General features: G+C 43.7%; 1 long non-coding RNA gene across 1 annotated transcript in view; it reads left to right on the top strand.

Moving 5' to 3' along the window:
* The first annotated feature begins 2,734 nt into the window (after window positions 1-2,734).
* The window catches only part of LOC124235691 (uncharacterized), a 15,183-nt gene continuing 6,383 nt past the window's right edge, over window positions 2,735-11,534 (top strand). The window contains exon 1 of the long non-coding RNA XR_006887547.1: window positions 2,735-2,843. This is a non-coding gene — a long non-coding RNA (uncharacterized LOC124235691). The remainder of the gene's footprint in view (window positions 2,844-11,534) is intronic.

The following is an 11,534-nucleotide window of genomic DNA, read 5'->3' as shown; positions in this document are numbered from 1 at the left end:
CTTCTCTCCGTGAAGCCCATCTGGGTGAGGGAGCCCCCACCAACGGGATCCTCAGCCCCCGGGCAGGGCTCCCCCCAACCATGCACCACCAGTGCATCCCAGCCCTGGATCCACCACCAGAGACCCTATGATGCACTCCTTCCCGTCTTCAGCCTTGGGCTGCACACCGACCCCCATCTTCACAAACCCCCAGGAGGCTGGGACACTTACGGGGACTCAGAGGCGACACATGTGGGTGTGGCTGGAATGATGAGCAGTGTCCCAGAGCATGGGGCGAACCAGGGCTCCCAAGCAGCCAGAGCAGGGCTGTTGTGGCAGGACGGCCATAAAGGGGGTGAGGTGGGCACCCGACTGCAGCCCCTCCCCATGTGCCCCAGAAGTCCCCGTGTCTCACACCTCGGCTTGGCTGGCTGCCCCTCCTGCTGTGAGGTGGGTGCCTGTTCACTCATTCACTCACTCATTCGTTCATCATGTATTTAGTACCTGCTTGGTGCCAGGCCCTGGCTAGATGACAGCTCGTCCTTGGAGGCCCAGCTCAGACGTCACCTCCTCCATGAAGCCATTCTCCATCCCTATCCCCTCCTGCAGCCCCCTGGCCACACCTGGGGCCTGCAGTGCTGTGCTCATACTTTGAGGACACTCCAGCCTATGTGCTCTGGGAGGCTCTGGACCAGATGCAGAAAGGGCCTCAGAAAAACATGATGATGGCAAAAACCCTGAGTAGATGGATTTCCCGCAGGCTGCGTGAGAGTCAGGTTCACCCCTTCCTCCCTCTGCTCATAGGCCTGGGGCGTCCAGGATCTGGAGCGCCCTTTTCATTCTTGTCAGAGCAGTGACTTTCCTCTTGTGAAGAAGGCTTGCTCCTTCCTCCTTCACTGCAGATGCCTCTGTGAGCCTCCTGCCCTTCCTCCTTCATGGTGGGTGGCCTCTTCCAAGTGTCACCTGAATCTGGACTTTCACCCATTCCTGTATCCCCAAGAGTCTTAACTCATGACCTCTTAACATCATGACCTCTTGCGAGAAAACATAGACATAAATCTTCATGCCTTAGATTAGGAAGCGGTTTCTTAGATGGGACACCAAAAACATAAGCTACAGCGGCAACAAAACAGTTAAATTGGACGACACCAAAATTAAAACCTTTTGTCCTACAATGGACATGATCAAGAAAGTGAAGAGACAACCCATAGAATGGGAGAAACTAATTAGAAATCCTATGTGAAAAGGAGGTTGTGTCTATAATATATAAAGGACACAGCTTGATAATAACACAAATAACCCTATTAAAATGTTAACAAGGGATCTGAGTAGACATTTGTCCAATAAAGAGGTACAAATAGCCAATAGGCACATGAAAAGATGCTCAACATCTTTAGTTATTAGGGAAATGCAAATCCAAACCAAGTGAGACACCACTTCACACCCACTAGCGTGCCATTCATCAAAAAGAGAGGGAGTAACCAATGCTGGTGAGGATATGGAGAAACAGGAACCTTCACGCACTGCTGGGGGGAATCTAGAATGGTTTAGCCTTGTTGGAAAACAGTCTGGCAGTTCCTCAAAAGGTTAAACAGACAGTTACAAGGTGACCTGGCAATTCCACTCCTAGGTGTATACCCAAGAGAAACGAGAACATGCATCCACGCAAAAACTTGTGCATGAGTTTCCATAGCAGCGTTATTCCTAATAACCAAAAAGTGGAAACAACTGGTGAATAAACAAATTGTTTGTACAATGGAATATTATCTGGCCATTCAAAGGAATGAAGTGCTGATGTGTATTACACTGTGGATGGACCTTGCAGACATTCTGGTGAGTGAGGGAAGACAGACACAAAGGACCACAGACTGGAGGAGGCCGCGTGTATGAAGTGTCTGGAATAGATCAATCTGTAGAGACAAAAAGCAGATGAGTGGTCGTCGAGGCCGTGGGGGAGAGGCCATGGGGGAATGGGAGTCACTGCTCAAGAGGTGGGGTTCCTTTGTGGGGTGATGACCATGTTCTAAAATTGATCGTGGTGATGGTTGCACAACTCTGAAGACCACTGAATTGTACACATTAAACGGTGAGTTGTATAGTATGAGAATTATATCTCAATAAAGTCCTTAACAATAACAAAAAAATAGTCTGAGGGAAATCGGTTAACTAATGTAAGAAGAATGCCTAAAATCAGAGCCCTGACTCAAAGCAGACACCAAACGGAATTCTGACTTGATTAAAGCACTCGATGTAAAAGTAATTAAACTGAAGTCGAACTGTCATGACGAGAAGACCTTTTCCAGCATAAAACAAATTATAAGGAAGAATTAATGGGTATAATGACCACATAAAAGTTTAAGAATTGCAGTTCAAAACACACTTTTTTTCCTATAACTGAACTCACCATCACACACAAGCCTCTGTTTTTGCTCAGAGTGGGAAAACCCAAACTTGGCTCATGGTTTTAAGCGTGGTCATTTCTGGACCTAAGCCAAACCGGTGACAGATTGGCCCTGTCCTTCTCCCTTCTCCCCGAAGGTGTTCTGAGTTTCTGGGGGCAAAGGAGGCAAGAGGAGCTTAGGAATCTTCCCGGCTCTGAGGCAGGGCAGTCTGGTCCTCAGCGCTGTGCTCCCATCCTCCCTGACGCCCCCTGGGGACAGCTGGCCCCTGTGGCTGGTCTGTGACAACCCCGCCTCAGTGCGTGGTCTTGGCAGCACAGCAGGCTGGGCTCGCAGGGTTGTTCACACTGTTGTGCTCTGGTTCCAGTGTCCCGGACGCTGCCTGGGCCGTGCTGGGAGGACGCAGCGCCATCTCGTCGTCTGTCAGCACCACAACGGCTCTGACTCCGGCTGTGAGGACAGGAGGTACTGGCCCTGCCCTAGGGCAGCACACAGCTCTCCTGCCTCGGTCCCTGCCCAGGACGGCGCGGAAGTAGAATTACTCTACCTGTCCACCACCTCGCATAATTGACAATTCCTGGGAAATTATGGTTTCTCATAGCGCCGTCCTCAATAGTATATATTATACTGAAATATTAATGTGTACTGTTTATTATTACAAATTATTTTGATGTTATGCATATAGAGAGAGGCGCCCCAAAGAGAAAAAAGGGGAGCATTGAGAGTACACAGATATTTTCCTCTGTATACCAAGTTGGTCAAGCCTAACAATATTTGGTTTAGGTTCAGATTAAATCTCCCTGATGTTTTCAATGAGCTACTTTATTCCTCTTTAGAAGCTTAGGCTGAGGATGCTGGCACAATGGTCCAGCAGAGAATAGAGTAAACTTTCATCCTGGTAAGGGGCTCCAATGAGGAGGGGTTTGCTTTGCTCTTGTATAAAAGTTGGAGCTGGTCAATGTTCAGGGGTAAAGAGCTTTGTTCCGTGAGCTCCCAGGGACCCAGACTCCTTCCATTTTGCGACTCCGCCTTCCCAGCCATGCCACTACTGAGTATCTACACAAACAATTGGAAATCAACAATCCAAAGTAACATATGCACCCTTATGTTCATTGTAGCATTATTCACAATAGCAAAGACATGGAAGCAACCCAAGTGCCCATCGACCAATGATTGGATAAATGTGGTATATATGTATACAGTGGAATACTACTCAGACAGAAAAGAAGACAAGTTCATCCTATTTGCAGTAACATGGAAGGACCTAGAGGGAATTATGCTAACAAGCCAGACTGAGAAAGACAAACACCGTATGATTTGACTCATGAGGAATATAAACAAGTACTGGGACAAAGAGAACAGTTCAGTGGCTAGCAGGGTAAGGGGGGTAGGGGAACCCTGTGGGTGAAGAGGAGCACTTATGTGGTGACACTCAATAAATAATGTAAAACTGAAATCTCACATTGATGCAAACTATTATGAACTCAATAAAAAAAAGACACCAGTGTGAGAGGGAGGCACAAAGTGGAAGATGACACAGGGTGTGTGATAAACGGAGACAGAGACACCACGTGGAATGTTACACCTGAAGTCAGAGATGCCACGTGGAGTGTTACCAGGAAGTTGTCCTTGCCACGGGGATTGTGACACACGTGTTCAAGACCCCAGGGCTTATGTGACACACAAAGTCTGAGACACCACCAGGTCTGTTAAACACGATGTCTGAGATGATGGGGGGAGTGTGATACGTGAGTAAGGACGCCAGGTGGAATGTGACCAATTAAAGCAGCGATGCCACAGGGAGAATCATACACGAAATCTGAGAACCCTCTGGGACCGTGACAAATGAAGTCAGAAACACCCAAGTGAGAGTTACACAAGGAAGTCAGAGACAACAGGGAGTGTGTGACACACAAACTCAGAGACACCACGGGGAGTCTTACACACAGTCAGAAACGCCAAGGGGCGTTTTACCCATGATGTCAAACAGGTCAGTGGGAGTGTCATGCACGAAATGAAAGACACCAGTGGGTGTGTTACACAAGAAATCAAAGACAGCCAGGAGAGAGTGATGCACGAATAAAGAAACAACCTGGGTTGTGTGACACATGAAGTCAGAGAAGCCAAGGGGGAGTCATACGCACGAGGTCAAAGGGCACAAGGGAGAGTGACACATGGGATGCGAGATGACATGAGGCTTGTGATGCACAAACTCAGACCCCATGATGGATTGTTACACATGAAGACCCTCAGGCCATGGGGTTTGTGACACACGAGGTGACAGATGACAGGTGGCATGTGACACACGAAGTCAGAGAGGCCACTGGGAAGGTTACAAATGATGTCAAAGAAAACACAGGGACTGTTGCAGAAGAAGTCAGAGACACCACAGAGGAGCGTTAGGAACAAAGCAAGAGACACAAGGGTGAGTGTTATTGAGGCAGCCAGAGAGCCCACATCAAGTGTGACACAAGAAACCAGAGATGCCACCAGGGATGTTACCGATTTCAGAGACGCCTTTGGGAGTGTGAGACATGCAGTCAGAGACTATGGGTGGAGTGTTGAACACGAATGCAGAGACGTGAGTGGGATTGTCACAAATGAAGTCAAAGACACCAGGGGGAGTGGGACACCTGAATTTTAAGACATAACATGAAGTGTTATACATGAAATCAAAGACACCAGGGAGAAAGTAACACACAAAGTCAGAAACGACATGGGGTACGTGGCACAGGCAGTCAGAGATGCCATGTGGAATGTTAACACGAAGTCACAGACAGCAGGGTAGTGTTAGACAAGAAGTAGGAGATGCCATATGGAGTGTTACAAATGAGTCCTCGATGCCATGGGGATTGCGACACAGGAGTTCAGAGATGCCAGGGGTTGTGTGACACAAGAAGTCAGGGATGCCACTGGGTGTGTTACACTCAAAGTCAGAGAGGCCTGGGGGAATGTTACGCATGAAGTCAGAGATCCCACTGGGAGTGTAGCACACAAAGTTGAACTGCAGAGGGAGTGATGAACGAAGTGAGAGACGTCAGGGCAAGTGTGACACTCAAAGTCAGAGACTACAGGGGGACCGTTAAACATGAAGTCAGAGACACCAGGGATATTGTTACAAATGAAGTCAAAGATACAACAGGGAGTGTTACGCAAGAAGTTAAAGACACCTGGTCGCATGTTTTTGTGTATGGCATGAGATAATGATCTATCTTCATTCTTTTGCATGTGGCTGTCCAGTTTTCCCAACATCATTTATTGAAGAGACTCTCTTTTCTCCATTGTATGTTCTTGGCACCTTTGTCAAAGATTAGTTGTCCGTAGGTGTGGTTTTATTTCTGGGTTTTCAGTTCTGTTCCATTGATCTGTGTGTCTGTTTTTGTACCAGTACCATGCCATTTTGGTCACTATGGCTTTGTAGTACATTCTGAAGTCAGGGATTGTGATACCTCCAGCTTTGTTCTTCTTTCTCAGGATTACCTTAGCAATTTGGGGTCTTTGGTTGCCCCACATGAATTTTAGGATTTTTTGCTCTATTTCCGTGAAGAATGTCATTGGGATTCTGATAGGAATTGCATTGAATCTGTAGATTGCTTTGAGTAGTATGGACATTTTAACTATGTTTATTCTTCCAATCCATGAGCAAGGAATCTCTTTCCATCTCTTTATGTCATTATCAATTTCTCTCAGTAATATCTTATAGTTTTCATTGTGTAAGTCCTTAACCTCCTTGGTTAAATTTATTCCTAGGTACTTTATTCTTTTAGTTGTGATTGCAAATGGAATTGTATTCTTGAGTTCTCTTTCTGTAAGTTCGTTGTTGGAGTATAGAAAAGCAACTGATTTTTGTAAGTTGATTCTGTACCCTGCAACTTTACTGTAGTTGTTAATTATTTCTAGTAGTTTTCCAATGGATTTTTTTGGGGTTTCTATATATAAGATCATGTCGTCTGCAAACAGCGAGAGTTTCACTTCTTCATTCCCTATTTGGATTCCTTTTATTCCTTTCTTTTGTCTAATTGTTCTGGCCCAAACCTCTGGTACTATGTTGAATAAGAGTGATGATAGTGGGCATCCTTGTCTTGTTCCTGTTCTCAGGGGGATGGCACTCAGTTTTTGCCCATTGAGTATGATGTTGGCTTTGTCATACATGGCCTTTATTATGTTAAGGTAATTTCCTTCTATCCCCATTTTATTAAGAATTTCTATCATAAATGGCTGTTGGATCTTGTCAAATGCTTTCTCTGCATCTATTGAGATGATCATGTGGTTTTTATTCTTCAATTTGCTGATGTGGTGTAGCACGTTGATTGATTTGAGGATGTTGAGCCATCCCTGTGTCCATGGTATGAATCCCACTTGATCATGATGTATGATCCTTTTGATGTATTGCTGAATTAGGGTTGCCAAAATTTTGTTGAGAATTTTTGCATCTATGTTCATCAGCGATATTGGCCTGTAGTTCTTTTTCGTGCTGTCCTTGTCAGGCTTTGGTATCAGAGTGATGTTGGCCTGGTAGAATGTGTTAGGAAGTGTTCCATCCTCCCTAATTTTTTGGAATAGCTCAAAAAGGATAGGTATTAAATCCTCTCTAAAAGTTTGGTAAAATTGCTCAGGAAAACTGTCTGGTTCTGGGGTTTTATTGTTTGGGATGCTTTTGATTGCTGTTTCAATCTCTTTCCTTGTGATTGGTCTATTCAGATTGTTTCTTCTTGATTCAGCTTTGGGAGGTTGGAAGAGTCTAAGAATTTATCCATTTCCTCTAGATTGTCCATTTTGTTGGATATAGTTTTTTATAGTATTCTCTTGTAATCCGTTGTATTTCTGTGGAGTCTGTTGTTATTTTTCCTCTTTCATTTCTGATTTTGTTTACTTGAGCTTTCTCTCTTTTTTTCTCTGTAAGTCTGGCTAGGGGTTTGTCAATTTTGTTCATCTTCTCAAAGAACTGGTTCTTTGTTTCATTGATCCTTTCTACCACCTTTTTTGTTTCAATAGCATTTATTTCTGCTCTGATTTTTAATATTTCTCCCCTTCTGCTGACTTTGGGCTTTGTTTGTTCTTCTTTTTCTAATTCATTTAGGTGTAATCTGAAATTGCTTATTTGGGATTTTTCTTGTTTGTTAAAGTGTGCCTGTATTGCAATGAATTTCCCTCTTAATACAGCTTTTGCTGCATCCCATATGAGTTGGTATGGTATGTTTTCATTTTCATTTGTCTCCAGATATTTTTTGATTTCTCCTTTAATCTCTTCAGTGATCCATTGCTTGTTCAATAGTGTGTTGTTTAGTCTCCACATCTTTGTCCCTTTCTCAGCTTTTTTCTTGTAGTTAATTTCTAGCTTTATAGCATTACGATCAGAAAAGATGCTTGCTATTATTTCAATTTTTTTTTAATTTATAGAGGCTTGCCTTGTTTCCCAACATATGGTCTATCCTTGAGAATGTTCCATGCACACTTGAGAAGAATGTGTATTCTGCTGTTTTGGGATCAAGTGTTTTATATATGTCTATTAAGTCCAATTGTTTTAGCTTTTCATTTAATTCCACTCTTTCCTTGTTGATTTTCTGTCTCGATGATCTATCCATTGATGTGAGTGGGATGTTGATGTCCCCTACTATTATTGTGCTATTTTTAATGTCTTCTTTTAGGTTTGTTAATAGTTGCTTTATGAACTTTGGTGCTCCTCTGTTGGGCGCATAGATATTTATAAGTGTTATTACTTCTTGGTGGAATGTCCCTTTGATCATTATATACTCCCTCTCTTTGTCTCTCTTTACCTGCCTTATCTGGAAGTCTACTTTGTCTGATATAAATATTGCAGCACCTGCTTTCTTTTGTTTGCCATTAGCTTGGAGTATCATCTTCCATCCCTTCACTCTGAGCCTGTGTTTGTCATTGGAGCTGAGGTGTGTTTCCTGGAGGCAAATTGTTGGATCTTGTTCTTTAATCCATCCCACCAGTCTGTGTCTTTTTATTGGAGAGTTCAATCCCTTTACGTTGAGGGTGATTATTGATGTATGAGGGCTTAATGCTGTCATTATGTCACTCGTTTTCTGGTTTTCCTGCATTTCCTTTGTTTCTTGTCCTGTGTGTTTTGGTCTACCCATTGAATTATGTAGTTTTTTATGGTGTGTTTCTTTGTTTTTTCCTTACTTGTTTTTTGTGTCTCTGTTCTGCTTTTTAAGTTAGTGGCTGCACTGAAGTTTCTATTCAGAATTTTGTGCCTAACGTAGCCCATTTTCTGATGGCCTCTTATTTCCTTAGTCTAAACTGATTCAGTCCCTTTCCTCCTCCCCTCCTAAGTTATTGTTTTCATATCTTATTCCAACTTGTGTTGTGAGTTTGTGGTTAAAGTGACAAGATTGTCTTTGTTTTTGGTGTTTTCCTTTCCTTTAGTCTAATCCTATATTGAATATTTGCTCTCCTATTCTGATTCTGTCTACCTATTTATTTCCTTACTCTGTGTTTTGTGACCCCTTTCTCCCTTTTTTTCCTTTTTCAGGTATGAGGGCCTTCTCAAGGATTTCTTGTAGGGGAGTTCTCATTGCTATGAAGTCCCTTAGCTTTTGTTTGTCTGGGAAAGATTTAATTTCTCCCTCATATCTGAAGCATATTTTTGCTGGATAGAGTATTCTTGGCTGAAAATTCTTATCTTTTAAAGTTTTGAATATGTCATTCCATTCTCTCCTAGCTTGTAAGGTTTCTGCAGAGACATCTACTGAAAGTCTGATAGGGGTTCCTTTGTAGGTTATTTTCTTCTGCCTTGCTGCCCTGACTATTCTATCTTTGTCACTCATTTTTGTTGGTTTTACTAATATATGCCTTGCAGTAGGTCTTTTTACATTGACAATCTAGGAGATCTGGAAGCTTCCTCCACACATATTTCCCTCTCATTCCCTAGATTTGGGAAGTTCTCTGCTATAATTTCTTTGAACATGCTTTCTGCTCCATTCTCCTTTTCTTCACCTTCTTGGATACCTATAATTCTTATGTTGCATTTCCTCATTGAGTCAGATATTTCTCGGAGACTTTCTTCATTTCTTTTTAGTCTCAGTTCTCTCTCCTCCTCTGTCTGGAGCAATTCAACATGTCTATCCTCAATTATGCTGATTTGTTCCTCTATGGTGTCCACTCGAGCATTCAGGGAATCCGTATTTTGTTTTATCTCTTCCATTGTGTCTTTCATCTCTAATATTTCTGATTGATTCTTCTTTATAGTTTCAATCTCTTTTGTGAAGTAGCTCCTGAACTCATTGAATTGTTTCTCTGTATTCTCTTTTACATTGTTGAGTTTTTTGACGATAGCTATTTTGAATTCATTATCATTTAGTTTACTTATTTCTGCATCCTCAGGGCTGAGTTCTGGGTGCTTGTCATTTTCTCTCTGGTCTGGAGATTTGATGAATTGCCTGATGTTGGAAGGATGGGACTTTCCCATTCTGATATTATTCGGTTGCAGTTACAGCCTGTTGCCACTGGGTGGAGGTTGATAGCTGCGTGTTCTTAGCCCTCCGCCTTCAGCCGAGATGGTGCAGGGTGGGTTGGGGGGTTGCTTTCTCCAGTGTGCAGTCCCGGTTTCCCGATCAGCCCTTGCTATCTGGTCTCCTGGGGTCTTGGCTTAATGAAGTCAACCCATGTGAAAGCCTTCGCCCTGTTAGAGGGCTTCCCTCTAGGCTGCAAGGGCACTTGGGGGTCCTGGGTGATCCTGTGGATGGGTGGCCCCTCCCCTGCTCCTTCCCTTGTGGAGCCTTGGCAGCAGCCATCCCAGACTTTAGAGGCGGGAGCGAAGTTCTCTCTTACCCCGTTCCAGCTCCTCTGAGGGGGGCTCCAGCCTCTCCGCCCTCTGTCATGTGGCTGCATGTCTCTCTGACGTTTTTGTGTTATTAGGATATTTTCTGTTGGAGTTTGGTTGCTCCTTTTTGTTGTATGTTGGAGGGGAGGGAGTCCCCGTCAAGTTCACTCTGCCATGATGCTGATGTCACTCCTCCTTCACCTCATTCTTTTTAACTGTTGTATTTAATATTCCTCATTCCATTGCTGATGGTCATTTGTTTGTTTCAAATGTTTTGCTATTACCAGAAAATGCTGCAGTAAACATCCTGGGACATATCTTTATGCACAAAAGGTAATATTCTTATAGGACAGATTTTAGATATGGAATTGAATTGACAGGCATATTCATTTTGATATTGCTAAATTACCACCAAAATGTCTCAACCAACAACGTATGAGAGTCCCCTCTTTTTCATCAACATTAATAGGTTTTCAGTCTTAAAAATTTTACCAATCTGATAGATGAAAAATTATATCTTATTGTAATTTGTACTTTTCTGATTACTTTTTATATGCCTTTTGGCTCTGTGTAATTTTTCTCAAGCCCATCCACTTTTTTCCGTCTCTACCACCATTACCCTTGGCCAGGCCATCCACCTGGTCTCTGTCCACCTGTGCTCCTTTCCAACCCAGTCTCCACACCACAACCAGAGTAACCTTCCCCAGAACGCAGATCTGATCACCCCACCCCGACACCCCGTCTCCCTGCTGGGTTAGTATCACTTTAGAGGCTTCGCTTGGTCTTAGGAAGAAGATTGACCCTGATCCCTAACGTGCCCCGTGGAACACTGCATGGTCAAGTCCTGCCTCCCTGCATAGCCTCGTCCCAGACCTCGCTCTCCCTCAGCCTCGTGTCCCAGCCACACTGTCCTTCTCTCAGTTCCTCGGATGTGCCATGCACGTTCCTGCTAAAAGCAGCAAAACAAGAGATGGAAATAATGAAGAAGGGAGAAGGCATGGAGGGGTCTATCAGGAGGGTCAACGTCTGATTAAGAGCAGTTTTAGAAAAAGAGACACAGAAATGAAACGAAAGGCTGGAAAGTTTTCAGACATAATAGAAGAAAAGCTCCTAGAGCTGAGAGGAAAGAGTCTAGCTGCCTTTCATTTTCTCCACCATTTCTGTTCCCTCTGGGGTGGCTGTTTGTTTTTATATCCTGGTGCTTTTCTTCCATGCTGTCAATTTTCCTCAAATACCTTGTGGTTCACAAGGAAGGACTGAGTTTGTCTAGAGAGCTACCGTGGGTTTCTTGGGCAGTTTTTTGGTCCATTTTTCCCACAGACCAGTTCTGCTGACTTGCATGCTGCCTGTGGGCTCGCTGAAGT

The sequence above is a fragment of the Equus quagga genome, chromosome 2 (assembly GCF_021613505.1).
Source record: "Equus quagga isolate Etosha38 chromosome 2, UCLA_HA_Equagga_1.0, whole genome shotgun sequence".
NCBI classification, from domain to species: domain Eukaryota; kingdom Metazoa; phylum Chordata; class Mammalia; order Perissodactyla; family Equidae; genus Equus; species Equus quagga.
The sequence above is the reverse complement of the archived record's forward strand: the minus strand, read 5'-3'. Positions and strand labels throughout refer to the sequence as shown.